This window comes from Pteropus vampyrus, unplaced genomic scaffold (assembly GCF_000151845.1).
Source record: "Pteropus vampyrus isolate Shadow unplaced genomic scaffold, Pvam_2.0 Scaffold47, whole genome shotgun sequence".
Classification (NCBI taxonomy): domain Eukaryota; kingdom Metazoa; phylum Chordata; class Mammalia; order Chiroptera; family Pteropodidae; genus Pteropus; species Pteropus vampyrus.
The window spans coordinates 7,688,415-7,704,049 of NW_011888828.1; the positions used below are offsets into that span (position 1 = coordinate 7,688,415).

General features: G+C 40.0%; 1 pseudogene; it reads left to right on the forward strand.

Moving 5' to 3' along the window:
• Nucleotides 1–8,065: 8,065 nt before the first annotated feature.
• LOC105291588 overlaps nt 8,066–15,635 on the forward strand; it is a 23,556-nt pseudogene continuing 15,986 nt past the window's right edge.

The following is a 15,635-nucleotide window of genomic DNA, read 5'->3' on the forward strand; positions in this document are numbered from 1 at the left end:
CATTTCTCAAAAATAGTCCAGCCCTTTATTTTTATCCATCTGCACTGGGACTCCACCTGGATATGACTAGAACTCATAATAATGACTCCACAGGAATCCTATTGCCGATCATGCCGTGCTGAGGGAGGCAGGATGCTTACACCTGGTACTCTAAGTGTGGTTTCAACATCAGCAGCGTTGACTCCACTCTCTCAATATTTCTCATATTCAGCTGTGCCCATGTGTAGCGAGTTCCTTCTTCAAAATGTTTCTCAGCTTTTAGTAATATGGGGCAAGGTTCGTGTTTTAAAGTTAAGCAAAAATAAAGCAGGACATAACAGAGCCAAAGCCAAAAAAGGCTCTACTTTTGTGTGAAAACAGCCCCAAGAGCACAGGGCTTGATAGGCTTATAACGCCTTTGTTTGCAAAAGGCACACTTTCTCTGGGCCAGGGCAGCCTGCTTTCAATATCCACTTGCACCCTCTACACTAAATTGCTGCATCTAATACCTCCTATAGCAAAGAAGGAAGAATACCACTTACTAGCCTTCTTCAGATTACAGAACACCATTTTCCACACCTAGGAATGCTTTGGCCTAGTAATAAGTAGCACAGAATGCTGTTATATTTGAGTGGGATCAAGAGCAAGACAGGGCTCGACAGCAGACCTAGAAGGCAGTGCTCTGCCACTTGGGCCCTCTGATCTGGCAGGCATCATGAGGATGGAGAAATCAATGATGAAAAAGGGATGTAGGGTAGAGTTTACGACAAGCCCAAGTGGGAGAAGGGCTGTGCAGACTCCAGGGTTTCACAGTTCATCTGCAGTAGAGAAACATGCTCACTTTCTGCAAAATGCCTCTAAGAGTGTTACGGAGCCACGGCAGAGAGCTGGAATGGTTGAGCATGGAACACCAAAGTCATAATGCATCTCACACTATACAGCATGAGCTGGAACCTAGAGAACCTTCCAAATTGTAAGGTCACAAGGGCTTGTCAGAGATCCATCATAATATAAAAATATATATCCACGCTTGAGCATCAGCAGGACCAGAAGGCACGGCAAGCTGCATGATCAGGGAACCCAGACCCCCACGGCGGCCATCACAGTTTCACCAGCATCCCGTCCCCTGACTATACCTCTGGTTGTATCAGGGAAGAGAGAGGGAATCTTGTAGGATGCAATGAGAGAGGAGAAAAATGCCTAAACTTAGTTTACAGATGAATTGGTTCAGCACGTGTGAGCCAAATGTTGTACGGCAGCAGTGTTACACCCCAACTCGAGAGTGCCCTTGAGAGGCAATTAATTGCAAAGGAAAAATCTCAGTGGGTAGAGTGTTACCTGAGTGGGTGTGCTTGGTCATATTCACTTCGTGTGAAAGTAGAAGGAGCCTGAGATGGACTCTGGAAGTAGAAATTGGCTTGTCTGGCTAGTTGGAGACCTGAAAGGAAAAAGATGAAAAGCTTGGAATTTAATCTTCCAAGCAAAGAATTCTGGGGTAGAGGGATGGGATAAGTACATGGAATTGCATGTGAAGTACACAAATAACCAAACAGACAAAATAAGTTGACGAGTTTATGTTAGCTAGCCTTTATCAGCATCTACTGCAGGGCGGGCAAAATGCACACACACAGTGGCCACAGCACAGACTCCCAATAACCAAGGCCAACCTAGGTAATAACGTCCGATCACGTCTAATGTCCACCGTTCAATTTTCCCAGCACCAGAGACCAACACTTAGCCCCTGATATGGCAGTGTTCCTCAGGGAGACCAACTGGCCCCTTGGCAGCAAGCTGACTTCATTGGGAATCTGCCATCTTGGAAATTCCAACAATTTCTTCTTACACAATAAAGACACTTATGCCTGGTATGAGTTTGCCTTCCTTGCCCACAGGGAAGCATCACTATCTAGGAATTTATGGAATGCCTGATCTACAGATACGGGATGGACCGATCATATCGTATATGACCTTACCTGCATCCCCCAGAGGCTACCAGCCTGTTAGGGTAATGAACAGTCTGCTGCGGGGGCAGCTGAAGCACCAGCTCTGAAGCAATGCTTTGTGAGGGTATGGCACCATCCTCTGGGAAGCCGAAAGCGCATTGCATCAGAGACTTCCCTATGCCACTGTGTTCCCACCAGGAGGAACGCAAGGGTCTGGAACCAAGAGATAGAGGCAGAACTGGCCCCACTTACTATCACTCCCAGTCATTTACTGGGGAATTCTGTAGAGTCCTATCCCCACAACTCTGGGCTCTGCAGGATGAGAATCCCTTGTTCCCAAAAGGGGCATGCTCTCACCAGGGGACCCGGCAGGGGACTCATTGAAACGCGGGCTACAGCTACAAAGTACTCAGCCCCCTGAGTACTTTGGGATCTCTGCTTCCAGGGACCGCAAGCAAGAGGAATCACCATCTTGTCAGAAGTAACTGGCCTCGAACAGCATGAGAAAGACGGCATCCTGGTACATATTACAGACAAGGAGGAATATGTGAGCGTTTCTTGGTACTCTGCCCACACAAATGGAAACCTGCAACGAGCCTGGCCAGAGAAGTTTATGTTTAATAGGAAGTTGGACTCGTTATAAAAACTGCCAGGACCAGCATGGGTGGGAGCTGAGAGCGAAGGAATTTAGAATGGACAGTGGAGGAGGAAGGTGGTGAGTACTAGTTGTGGCCTTGAGACCAACTGCAGAAATGGGGCCTCGAATTTGTCACAGTAACCAACCTCTACCAGGTTTCCCCTCAGTGGGTGAGGTCCACCAGAGCCCATGAGGAGCTTTTTCCAAATATCATGGAGAAGTAGATCTGTGTGGCATAAGCGGTGGACCGTGGCGGATATTGAGCTCTGCTGGCCAGAAGGACGAAACGAAAGTGGTTATCCGACAGATTCCAGCTGTTGGCTACTTCAGGATCCACCTCGGCATTCGAGCTGTATTCATGCTCTCCTCAGAGAAGATCCTGGTTCATGACTGAGCAAGGCTGTGGTAAAAGAGGTCCGGCTCTTTGGGGGCTGGCCCCCACCAGTACCGGAGGGGTACGGGCCTCGTCCTGTGCGCAGACTGCTGGCCTCTTCCGATGGCGGCATGCTCCAGAGCTCCTGTTGGGCGGCTGAGACACTGTCAGGTCTTCATCACGTTCTGATGCCCTTCTTTGCTCAGTCCTGCCTCTTCTACTTCTCCTTCGCTGGGGTCACTCTCCTGCAAAAGAACTTTTGCTCTCAATTTCCATTTGATTTCTGCTCTCCAGAGAATCTAACCTGCAACACATGTTTTAGCTATTTTTGTAACCAGATTACTGAGTATAGCGCCTGGAACATAATAGGTGCTCAATAAATATTTGGCAAACAGGGCCAGATTGTCTATTGCCTTCTGTGATAAGTGCTTAGCCATGGTCAAGTAACATGGCAGATACAAACAATTTTTTTTTCTTCTTTTTAAATTTTATCTTCTAATTTATAGAACTTTTAGGGACTTGACTGCAACAAGGATGATGATGCTTTTGTTGGCTTCCTATTCATTAAAATGAGACACAATCTAATTCTTCCAAGTCTTTTGCAGTTTACTAAGGCAGAAGATTTTCCATGCTGGGAAAAGAAGACAAATTTGTTTTTATATCACAGGAATTTTCACTAAATATTTCTCGTGGATGACTAAAGATGTGTTCATCAGAGCCAGTCAAATTTGAGATGCTACCCGTAAGGATGAGGCAGTTGAAACAGCTCATCGGCCCCCAAAACCACATGAAAGCCCTGAATGCAACTCTGAAGCCACCCACATAGCTGCCACCAAGCAATCAGTCAAGGCACCGAGGCAGGAACTAACTCATGTGGTGGTTAAAAGACTATTTGAAGAACTTGGCCAAAGCTTGTCGATTTTATGAGGGGGCCTTTAGGATGAGAAACAAAAAGTAATTTAGATCATCTGCCCCCACTGCGAATCAAATTTCCTGTGTCACTTTGTAGATGGCTCTGCAGCTATATATGATGCTTTGCTCCAGAGAACTAATATAAATAGCACCATCCGAATGTACTCTATAGAATGACAGCAATTCCGATAGCACCTCTAGATAGATGAGAATTGTCTCTTTCCAGGTCAAAGAGGTATTTAAAAGGAAAGAACTCAGGCCAATTGTTTTATCTCAGAATTGGGAAGAATGCCTCAATAAATTCTCTTTGAGCATGTCGGTAACGAAGTGAGTGAAAAGCTGACCTCTATACTAAAAGCCTGGCACGTTCTCCACAACAATCTCTCCCCCGGCGTCTTGCCGTAGTTTATCTTATAAAGCAGAGTCAAAATTTGAGGAAGCTGAAAGAACTACTATAAATTCCCACTAAACCTTTTTTATTCCTGCTAAAAGTCTCACAGTCACATTGAGTATGAATTTTGGAGTGACTTGTAGCATTGCTTGAGTCACACACTGTGCACAGCCCCACGGAGGCTAAGACCCTTTACCTGCCTCTTAGCTTAGCCAATATGCCCATCTTAAACTTCCTTTTGGGTATCATTTTTATAAGTCGTACTGAAGCCTGTAGTGGTTTTGTGATTGAAAATAAAATGCAGTTGAAGATCAAGGCTATAAACTTCATTTGAGACATGAAGTACAAGTATAAGAAAGCTCTTCATTATACCATTAAAGAGACATGGAATAATTGGGTATTCTACCACTCAATTTATATTCAAGTTAAAATATAGCAATTTTCCTTGTGCAGAATTTCCTCAGCCCTTTGTTTTGTCAAAGCATAAGAGACTCATTTAATAAAAGGGACACTTAAGCATACAAAGCGCAATCGACTTCATCTAAAGAGAATTTTTTTCACGTTCATGTGGATGTTTGTAATTTGTTAAACTCGATACAAACAAACACTCCGGTTTGTTGGCACATTAAACAACTGTTACCATATGTCTGACCTAATTCTGGGGGTAGAAAGTGAATTTCAAAACTAAATTTGATTTCATGTGCCAAATACATCTCTTTTAAAGGAAAATGAATTGCCTTCGGTGGAAGCTTCTAATATAAGCCCTTTAAATGTTAATTGCTAGAGGAACCTTGTAAATCCCTTACCAATGATGCACTCTACTTCCAATTTCTCTTTAACTGCTAGCAACAAAAACAGTTGCTTTTTTAAGTTCACATCGTTAATGGTTAAAATATAGGTGTGAAACAGACTATGGTTGCAACTGGAGTTAGGCTTTCCAAAAGCAGAAATGTTACATAGCAGCAAAAAAGAAAAAAAGGGGAGGGGGGTAATAAATAGCATTTTACTGAAAATTTAAATGTGCCAAACATTATAACGTTTCCGGTAGGCACACAAAGAAGGTAGCAAGTCCACTTACTAATCATATTTATCAAAACACATATTATTTTGTACTTCTTGAAAGCTAACAGCAATGTTTTTGACATTCTATTGGTGCTAACGAGAAGTCTGCTTTTTCCTGATATCAATTAAAGAAAATCTCCATGAGCAGAGACACAAATTTAAAAACAAAAATTTAGTGATCCTAATTTTATATGCCATGCCAAAAGAAAAAAAGTGCACAAAATAGTGCTTTGGCATCTTTTGCTTCAAGTAAATGGCACAATAGTTTGAACAGTTGATTGCCGAGTAAAAAGAAATTAATCAGCATATACTGGGCACAAATATAATCAAAGAAGAAATTCTAATTTTGTAGACTGGAGAGATCATTGGATACCATAAATAGAACACCTAGGAAGTTATATGACATAACCTGAAACTATCCATACTTGAAAAATGGTGTACCTACTGAAAAATAACAAATTACTCCAAGTATTAGTGGCATAAAACAACAATTTATTATTATTATGTCTTACTTTTCTGTGGGTAAGGAATTTAGACAGGACAGAGTAGAGACAACTTGTCTCTGCTCTACATTGTCTAGGGCCTCAGCTGGGATGACTCAAGAGGCTGAGGGCTAGAAGAGGCAGGAAAAGGGGACCTGGCCATCTCTTTCTCTCCTTCAATCTCAGTATCTACCTCTAGTTTTCTCTATCTTTCTCTCTCTCTCCCCCCACTCCCCACATTCTCTCTGCGTGGCTGCCTTGGATCTCTTCATAGTATGATAGCCTCAGGGCTATCAAAACTTTTTCAGTGATAACTTAGAGGACCAGACCAAAGCTTCCAGTCTCCTGGTTTAGCAACTCTGGTCAGCCAGGGTCAAGGGGAAGGGAAGCAGACTGTACCTCTCGAGGGGTAGCATATCGAGGAATTTGTGGCCCTTTTTAATCACCCATAGATAGATAAAAGAGACATTTTAAAATCTCAAGCATTAAAAAATTATAATTTCTTCTTTAAAATATTTAAGAGAGAAAATTTTTTACCTGAGTTGCCCAAGCAATTACATCCATTCTGAACTCAAATAAGCACATTTCAAAAATATCATATTGAATCCCATTACTTTTATCCTATATCTTTGCCACTACTATTTTGGTTTTCCATGTCCTCGATACTTAATAGCTACAACATTTAAAATATGATATTTTAATCCACAACAATAGCATTATTATCTCCTCTGATGTAAAATAACCAACCAAGAAAGGCAATCTGTTAGGAATACCTACCGTGACTTCAAACAACCCTTCTGAAGAAAGAATAGTTTTGTATTCATATCAGCCTTTAAGTGGAGTTTTTAGAAATGTAACATAGTAATTTAACAACAGAATAACAAATCGAGTTTGAAGGAATGTTGAACCACCTGATTATAGATAACATAAATTTGTACCTACTAATAGTCCTAGAAATAGATCTTAAAGATCACGTGCTATATACTTTAATAAAGTGAAATCAAGTAACAGTGCAGAACCGTGGGATTCTTCGGCCCTGGGACTTCTGGTCGTGTGAAATCAGGACAGTTGGTTAAGTTTCATGAATGTATCAGGGAGCACCAGCCCACCTAAGCTCTCCCATCTAAGATCACTTGCTTGGCACAGAGCTACTGCTCTGCCTGATATTTAGTTAGGCTAAATTACATGGTTGCTGCCCTGGTGGGAATTATAACCTAATGATTTTATTTCCCATCTTCCTTGCCCTCTTTGAAGCAGACTCATGGCATCACTTTCTCAGTGCTCATTCAACACATATTGGTTGCCTGCTTAATCTGCACCAATTATGTGAACGACATGTAACAAAAACAAAGATGCCATTTCCTAGGGCGGTCATTACAAAGTACCACAAATGTGTGGCTTCAACAACAGAAATGTATTGTCTCACAGCCATGAAAGCTAGAAGCCTGAGATCAGAGTGTCGGCCTTGCTGGTTCCTTCTGCGGGAGACTTTTCCAGGCCTCTTTGGCAATCTTCGGCATTCCTTGGCTAGCAGATATCTATCTCCATCTTCACACGACAGTCTCCTTGTATGTGTGTCTGTGTCCAGATTTCTCTTTTCTTTTCTATAAGGACCTAGTCATACAGGATTAGGGACCCACCCTATTCTAGTATGACCTTGTCTTAACTAATTACCTTTTTAACAACCTTATTTACAAATAAGGTCACATTCTGAGCCCCTGCGGGCGAGGACTTCAACATCTGAATTTTGGGGAAATGATACAACCTATAAAAGGTGCTTAGGGTCATATTTCCAAAGCAACTATCCACTTTACCGAATAAATAAAGCAATAAAGCAACTTTACTTCTATGTAAGAACAAGTACAGGCAGACTGATTACAAGGGTTAGCCAGCTTTCTAGTACTATAAGCTCTGTTCTGTACATGTTCCCGGCAAGCATAATTGGGAAAGAAAAAAATGTCTTATGCAAAAGAAAGTAGGAAGATTTCATTGAGTGTCTGAAATTTCCCTATTTGACAAATGTTTATTGGGCTTCGTTCTGGGCGTTGAGGATAAAGCGGTAAACAAAATAGACAAAAATCTCTCATGGAGATTACACTCTAATGGAGGAAGACAGGAAAATAAAATAAAATACATAAGTCACATAGCAGATGCCAAATGCTATGAAGAAAAACAAGACAGGGCAAGAAAGATGGGGAATGCAGAGTTTGGACTTGGGGCTGCAATTTTAAACAGAGTAGTCAGTGAGGCTTCACCTAAAAGGTGATAATTAAGGAGCTGAAGGCCATGAGGGAGCAAGCCATGTGGATAGCTGATGAAGGAGTATTGCAGATACAGGAAATAGCTAGTGGGGTAGGAGTATGGCTGATGTGTTTAAGGAAAACACAAGGCAATTGGAGAATGAGAGAGGTTGAGAGTAATTGGTAGGTGAGGTCAAAGAGATATAATGGGCAGGTCAGAAAGGGACTTGTAGGCCATCGTAAGGATTTCAGCTTTTCTCTGAGTAAAGGAAGAAGCCATTGGGAGGTTCTCAGCAGAGGAGCGATGTGATCTGCCTGGGGTTTCATTAGGATCACTCTGGTTCTAAAGGTAAAGGGGGCAAAGAGAAAAGCAGAGAGAAGCACTAGGAAGCTATTGCAATAGTCCAGGCGAGAGACTGGGGCCAGGGTGGTAGAAGTGAGGTGGGGAGAAGTATTTGAAGTCTGGATATATCTTAAAAGGAAGGCCAGTGGGATTTGGGATAGATTTATATGGGACATCAAAGGAAGAAAGAAAGCAAGAAAGCAAAGAAGGAAGGAAAGAGAGAAGAGATGATAAACTCCAAAATTTTGGCTTGTATCAAACAGCAAGTTCTCTTCATCTTCTATTGTTACCAATTAATTTTTTTTTTTTTTACTTAGACGCGATGAAAAACATTGGATAGTTAAATCCAGAAGTGAAAAAGTCAGGCAATCAATTGTTTTAAATTTGAAATTTTTAAAATTCTGTAGGAAGATGCAATCGGCTAAATCTAAAATATAAGTAATTCCACAGAATGAAAAATCAAGGTTCTTCAAAAAATAAGTTACTAAACAAAAAAACAAAACAAAACAAACAAACAAGCAAGAAACAATGAAAGCGAACTTAAAAAAATCATAAGACAGAGAAATGTAAACATTGACTTGTTTGATGATTAGTCATTTTATAATATAAGGAAATTATTATTAATTTGGTGGCATATGACATTGGTATTATAATTAGTTTTTTTAAATGAGTTCTTATTTTTGATAGATACACAATAAAACATTTATAGATAAAATATGTTGTCTAGGATTTGCTATATCATAATCCAGCAGAGAAAAGAAAAATGAGTATTATCTATTTTACTATTCTTTTTACTTTTCTGTGCATTAGAAATTTTATATATCAAAGAGTAAATAAATACACAAATACATAATACACTATTACAATACATCAAAAATTGATAACATGATTTGCCTTAAGAAAGGAGTGGCTGGGAGCAGGAATAAGGGCGATTCTTCTCTTTCTCTTCTTTTGTATTTTTCAGATATCAAACCATTGAAATGTACTGTCTATTGATAAGTGCAATAAAAAATTTTAAACCGCTCGGACAAAGAACAGCTTGTATAGAAGTTATGTCTCAGGACGAGCTGCTGCTGATTTTCTCCTTAAGTCTCCCTTTTCTGATCTCCTGCTGGCCTCAGGTTGTCTCATGACTCCTCATTCTGAGGCAATGCTTAATGCAGCAGAATGTAAGCCAAAATTAGAATGACTCAGAGAATAGTACCCCTGAGCATTAGAGCACATATCATTCTGAAACAAATTTTTCCATGCAAGTTTCACTGGATCAGTTCAAAAACGGTGCTTGTATTGCAAGGAACTGTAAACTACTATTAATGTCTTTTTTAGAATGGTGGCCTATTTTCCTAACCTAAATGACGAGTTTACAACCTGGTACTCTTGATGAGCGGGTTAGACTTCATTATATGACCCCTGTGTATATTACGAGAGTAATATTTATTAATGCGATGAATATAACATATCTTACCTGAATGATAAACGTATTTTTTTTAATATAAAACTTCATGGCATTCAGTATAGCTCCATTAACTCGGAAGTGCACTTTTTATACATGAATCACAGTCTTCTGACCTCCTGACACTCAGGGATCAATTTCAAGGACATACATTAATCCAAAAAGTCTTCCAAATTTCAACACTTTAACAAATAGCTTTTTTGGAAAAGTGTGAGTGAATTACTTTCCTCACACTTTGCGGGAGTTCTAAAATCAGCTGAACTTTTACATTTTAAATTTCTTTGTCTAGGGAATCTAATCATAGAGTAAACAAAGTTGATTAGACTAATTCACAGAAAGCTATTGTGGTTTTTCATTTATTTATTTATTTTTGTTTTACCCAAATATTAGTCATCATCTAAGTTGCTGCTCCTATGCTTTAGGACTAAAACTTTCTTTTTCTGCTTCAAGCTTGGAAATAAGACATAAAAAGCAAAGTTGCCACGTTTACTGTTTGGGTCATTGTTTTTTGTGTGTCTTGTGGAGTATCCACATTTAGTTTGGTAAAAAGTTGTCAGGATCTTACCTTCTACAGATGAACTGCACACTGTGTTAGTTAATGAAGCAAATATAATGGCAAAAGTTCATATGTGACAATCAGGGCTCTGCTACTACCTTCAAACTCTGGCTATGCCGCTTACATCTCTGACACTCTTCATGGATAAAATGGGAGGGTTTGATTGGACAGCCTTAAGTGTACTTTTAGCTTTTAGATTCTATTATTTCTAATATTTTTAGAGAGAAGCACATGAGATTCTATTAATTTAGGATAGCTTAGTTTTACCCTATCCTAAAATTATTTATGAACCTCTTAGTCAAGGGATTACTGTTTTAAACACTATTAGTGTCCACTCGATATCCATTTCCCTTCTTCCTTACTAAGAGACCTCTGATTTAATGTACATCAACATTGTGTTCAGCTAAAATATGGGAGCACGAGTTGCTGAGTGAGGCTTCCAGTAAAGCTCTTTCAAAGATGGTAGACTCCCCTAGCAGTTATCTTTCATTTCTTGGCTTTTCTCTTCTTCCTGCCTGGAACTTGGACACGATACTGGAGGTGCAGCAGCCATGATGTGAATGCAAGGCCATGAGCACAGCTGAGCAGAAAAGTATATTAGTCGTAAGGCTGCCATAACAAAGAACCACAAACCGCACGGCTTAGAACAACAGAAAAGTATTCTCTCACTGTTTGGGAGGGTAGGAGTCTGATATCAAGGTGTTCAGGAGGACATGCCTCCTTCGAAAGCCCAAGGGAAGGGTCCTCCCTTGCCTCCTGTGTGTCTCTATCCAAATTTTCCTCTTCTTATAAGGACACCAGTCCTATTAGATTAGGGCCCATCCTAATGACCACCTCTTAGGTTGACTACACCTGCAAAGACCCTATTTCCAAATAAAGTCACATTCACAGGTACTGGGGGTTAGGACTTCAACATCTATTGTGGGGACACATTGCAACCAACAATAGTTATGATGGCAATCTGGAGCTGCTTTACCAACTCCGAATTTTCTACCTCTGAACTTATGACATGAGAAAAATAAAGCCCCAATTTATTTAAGCCTCTAATTATTTATAGATTTTTACATTCGCGACAGAACTCAATTCCTAACTGAGACAACAACTTCAAAGTGAAGGCTCTAGCAATTAAAAAATTACCTGTCATGTGGAGCCTAACTATTCAAAGGATAGTTTGTAATTTTTTAAAGACAGAGGCCATTGTTCTCTTACTTGGGAGTGGGGCAGTGGGTGGGAACCTGTGCTCAGCTAAGATTTTTTCTAGTCATAATTTAAAGATCAAAACTGTTTTCAAAATAGAGTTTGCCAGATACTGAAAAGGTCAATGGACATGTATTCAGCAGCCAAATTTAGGCCCTAACTCTGCCCTAGACTCACACCCATCTCAGATATGTCTTCGTTAGTCACCACGACATACCTCAGTGAATGAGAGTATAAATGCAGCTTTTGTGCCTAAGTTACCAGAAGCACAGTTTACTTGTCCAACACAATCAGGTTCAATTTTATGATATTATCTTTCTGCCAGATGTGCTGCTTGGAAATAAATGTGCCAGAAAACACTTCAAGCAGCCAACACTAAAATTTGTCTTAATTTTGAGAGAGTTGCCAGGAGTCTTGAGACCATTTTCGTGGCATCCATACCAGAAACATAACCATGATTCATTCATCTTATTTATGGGCTCCTGCAGTGGGAACAAGCAATTACTTCCATCATCTCTGTTAGTCAGAGAGCTGTGAATTGTTCACTTTACCGCTCAGCAGGCTCAATAAAGGCTGACATCAGAGTAAATAGATATTCCTATCATTTCTCAAGAAAGATGAGGGCAAAGCTGATAAGTCAGGACTTCCATCCTTCCATTTTTTCTCCAAGATATATTTATTAAGTGCCTATCTTCTGCCAGACTAATGCCAGGCACTGACGATTAAACAAATAAGAAACAATCCCTACTTTCAAGGAGCCTACAGTTTACTGACAGAGATGGACAAACCAACAGTTAATTGCAAGACATCAATGTAAATGCTGAGATAAGTTTAAGAACAGTATTAGGGAAGCACATGGCAGGGCAATTAACTCCTTCTTTGGGCAATCAAGGTGAAGTTTTCAATTAAACTGGTGTCAAAAGTTAGACCTGAGGGTACACTAGGAGTAAGCAGGGTGAGAGGGAACAGTATATGCAAAGACCCAGAAGTAAGAGAGCACATGACATGTCCGAAGACCTGCACAGAGTTTGATATGGTAGGGGATGAGGTGGAATCTTTAGGACTAAAACTTTCTTTTTCTGCTTCAAGCTTGGAAATAAGACATAAAAAGCAAAGTTGCCACGTTTACTGTTTGGGTCAGTGTTTTTTGTGTGTCTTGTGGAGTATCCACATTTAGTTTGGTAAAAAGTTGTCAGGATCTTACCTTCTACAGATGAACTGCACACTGTGTTAGTTAATGAAGCAAATATAATGGCAAAAGTTCATATATGACAATCAGGGCTCTGCTACTACCTTCAAACTCTGGCTATGCCGCTTACATCTCTGACACTCTTCATGGATAAAATGGGAGGGTTTGATTGGACAGCCTTAAGTGTACTTTTAGCTTTTAGATTCTATTATTTCTAATATTTTTAGAGAGAAGCACATGAGATTCTATTAATTTAGGATAGCTTAGTTTTACCCTATCCTAAAATTATTTATGAACCTCTTAGTCAAGGGATTACTGTTTTAAACACTATTAGTGTCCACTCGATATCCATTTCCCTTCTTCCTTACTAAGAGACCTCTGATTTAATGTGTTCATTGTGTTCAGCTAAAATATGGGAGCACAAGTTGCTGAGTGAGGCTTCCAGTAAAGCTCTTTCAAAGATGGTAGACTCCCCTAGCAGTTATCTTTCATTTCTTGGCTTTTCTCTTCTTCCTGCCTGGAACTTGGACACGATACTGGAGGTGCAGCAGCCATGATGTGAATGCAAGGCCATGAGCACAGCTGAGCAGAAAAGTATATTAGTCGTAAGGCTGCCATAACAAAGAACCACAAACCGCACGGCTTAGAACAACAGAAAAGTATTCTCTCACTGTTTGGGAGGGTAGGAGTCTGATATCAAGGTGTTCAGGAGGACATGCCTCCTTCGAAAGCCCAAGGGAAGGGTCCTCCCTTGCCTCCTGTGTGTCTCTATCCAAATTTTCCTCTTCTTATAAGGACACCAGTCCTATTAGATTAGGGCCCATCCTAATGACCACCTCTTAGGTTGACTACACCTGCAAAGACCCTATTTCCAAATAAAGTCACATTCACAGGTACTGGGGGTTAGGACTTCAACATCTATTGTGGGGACACATTGCAACCAACAATAGTTATGATGGCAATCTGGAGCTGCTTTACCAACTCCGAATTTTCTACCTCTGAACTTATGACATGAGAAAAATAAAGCCCCAATTTATTTAAGCCTCTAATTATTTATAGATTTTTACATTCGCGACAGAACTCAATTCCTAACTGAGACAACAACTTCAAAGTGAAGGCTCTAGCAATTAAAAAATTACCTGTCATGTGGAGCCTAACTATTCAAAGGATAGTTTGTAATTTTTTAAAGACAGAGGCCATTGTTCTCTTACTTGGGAGTGGGGCAGTGGGTGGGAACCTGTGCTCAGCTAAGATTTTTTCTAGTCATAATTTAAAGATCAAAACTGTTTTCAAAATAGAGTTTGCCAGATACTGAAAAGGTCAATGGACATGTATTCAGCAGCCAAATTTAGGCCCTAACTCTGCCCTAGACTCACACCCATCTCAGATATGTCTTCGTTAGTCACCACGACATACCTCAGTGAATGAGAGTATAAATGCAGCTTTTGTGCCTAAGTTACCAGAAGCACAGTTTACTTGTCCAACACAATCAGGTTCAATTTTATGATATTATCTTTCTGCCAGATGTGCTGCTTGGAAATAAATGTGCCAGAAAACACTTCAAGCAGCCAACACTAAAATTTGTCTTAATTTTGAGAGAGTTGCCAGGAGTCTTGAGACCATTTTCGTGGCATCCATACCAGAAACATAACCATGATTCATTCATCTTATTTATGGGCTCCTGCAGTGGGAACAAGCAATTACTTCCATCATCTCTGTTAGTCAGAGAGCTGTGAATTGTTCACTTTACCGCTCAGCAGGCTCAATAAAGGCTGACATCAGAGTAAATAGATATTCCTATCATTTCTCAAGAAAGATGAGGGCAAAGCTGATAAGTCAGGACTTCCATCCTTCCATTTTTTTCTCCAAGATATATTTATTAAGTGCCTATCTTCTGCCAGACTAATGCCAGGCACTGATGATTAAACAAATAAGAAACAATCCCTACTTTCAAGGAGCCTACAGTTTACTGACAGAGATGGACAAACCAACAGTTAACTGCAATACATCAATGTAAATGCTGAGATAAGTTTAAGAACAGTATTAGGGAAGCACATGGCAGGGCAATTAACTCCTTCTTTGGGCAATCAACGTGAAGTTTTCAATTAAACTGGTGTCAAAAGTTAGACCTGAGGGTACACTAGGAGTAAGCAGGGTGAGAGGGAACAGTATATGCAAAGACCCAGAAGTAAGAGAGCACATGACATGTCTGAAGACCTGCACAGAGTTTGATATGGTAGGGGATGAGGTGGAATCTGTCAATAAAAGTAAATGAAATGGAGTCTACATTCTGAAGGCATCAGGAGCCACTAGAACAATTGTAGTCAGACAATTACATCATCAGCTTTGTGTTTAAAAATATATCTTTCCAGCAACAGTATACAGAATAGACTAGAACGGAGCAGAACCAGACAGTGAGAAACCAGCAGGAGTCTGCTGTGGTACTCTAAGGGAGGGAGGAGTGAAGAGAAGGGAGTGGAGAGACATGCTTGGAAGTAAAATTGATAGCCCTTGAAGAGCTATCAGATTTAGCAGGCACCTGAGGATGACACTAAGATTTATGGTTTAGTTAACTGGTGTGCGTGTGAATTTGAGGAGGTGTCCTTATACGTTTAAAATGAGAAAACATGATAAAAATAGTTAATTCTATAATATTGATGCTAAAAATTTGTATTCAAATTTCATATTCACATTTAATAAAGTAGCTGAATTCTGATCCTAATCAAATTTCTAATATAATAATTTATTGAATTTTTTCAAATACGAAAAGCAAATTTACTTTAGAAACTAGATATTGATGAGGATGAATGAAGATTTTAAGGTGATAAAGTCTCAGAACACCATTATGCTGAAATACATGAGATGTAATGCAAGGAAC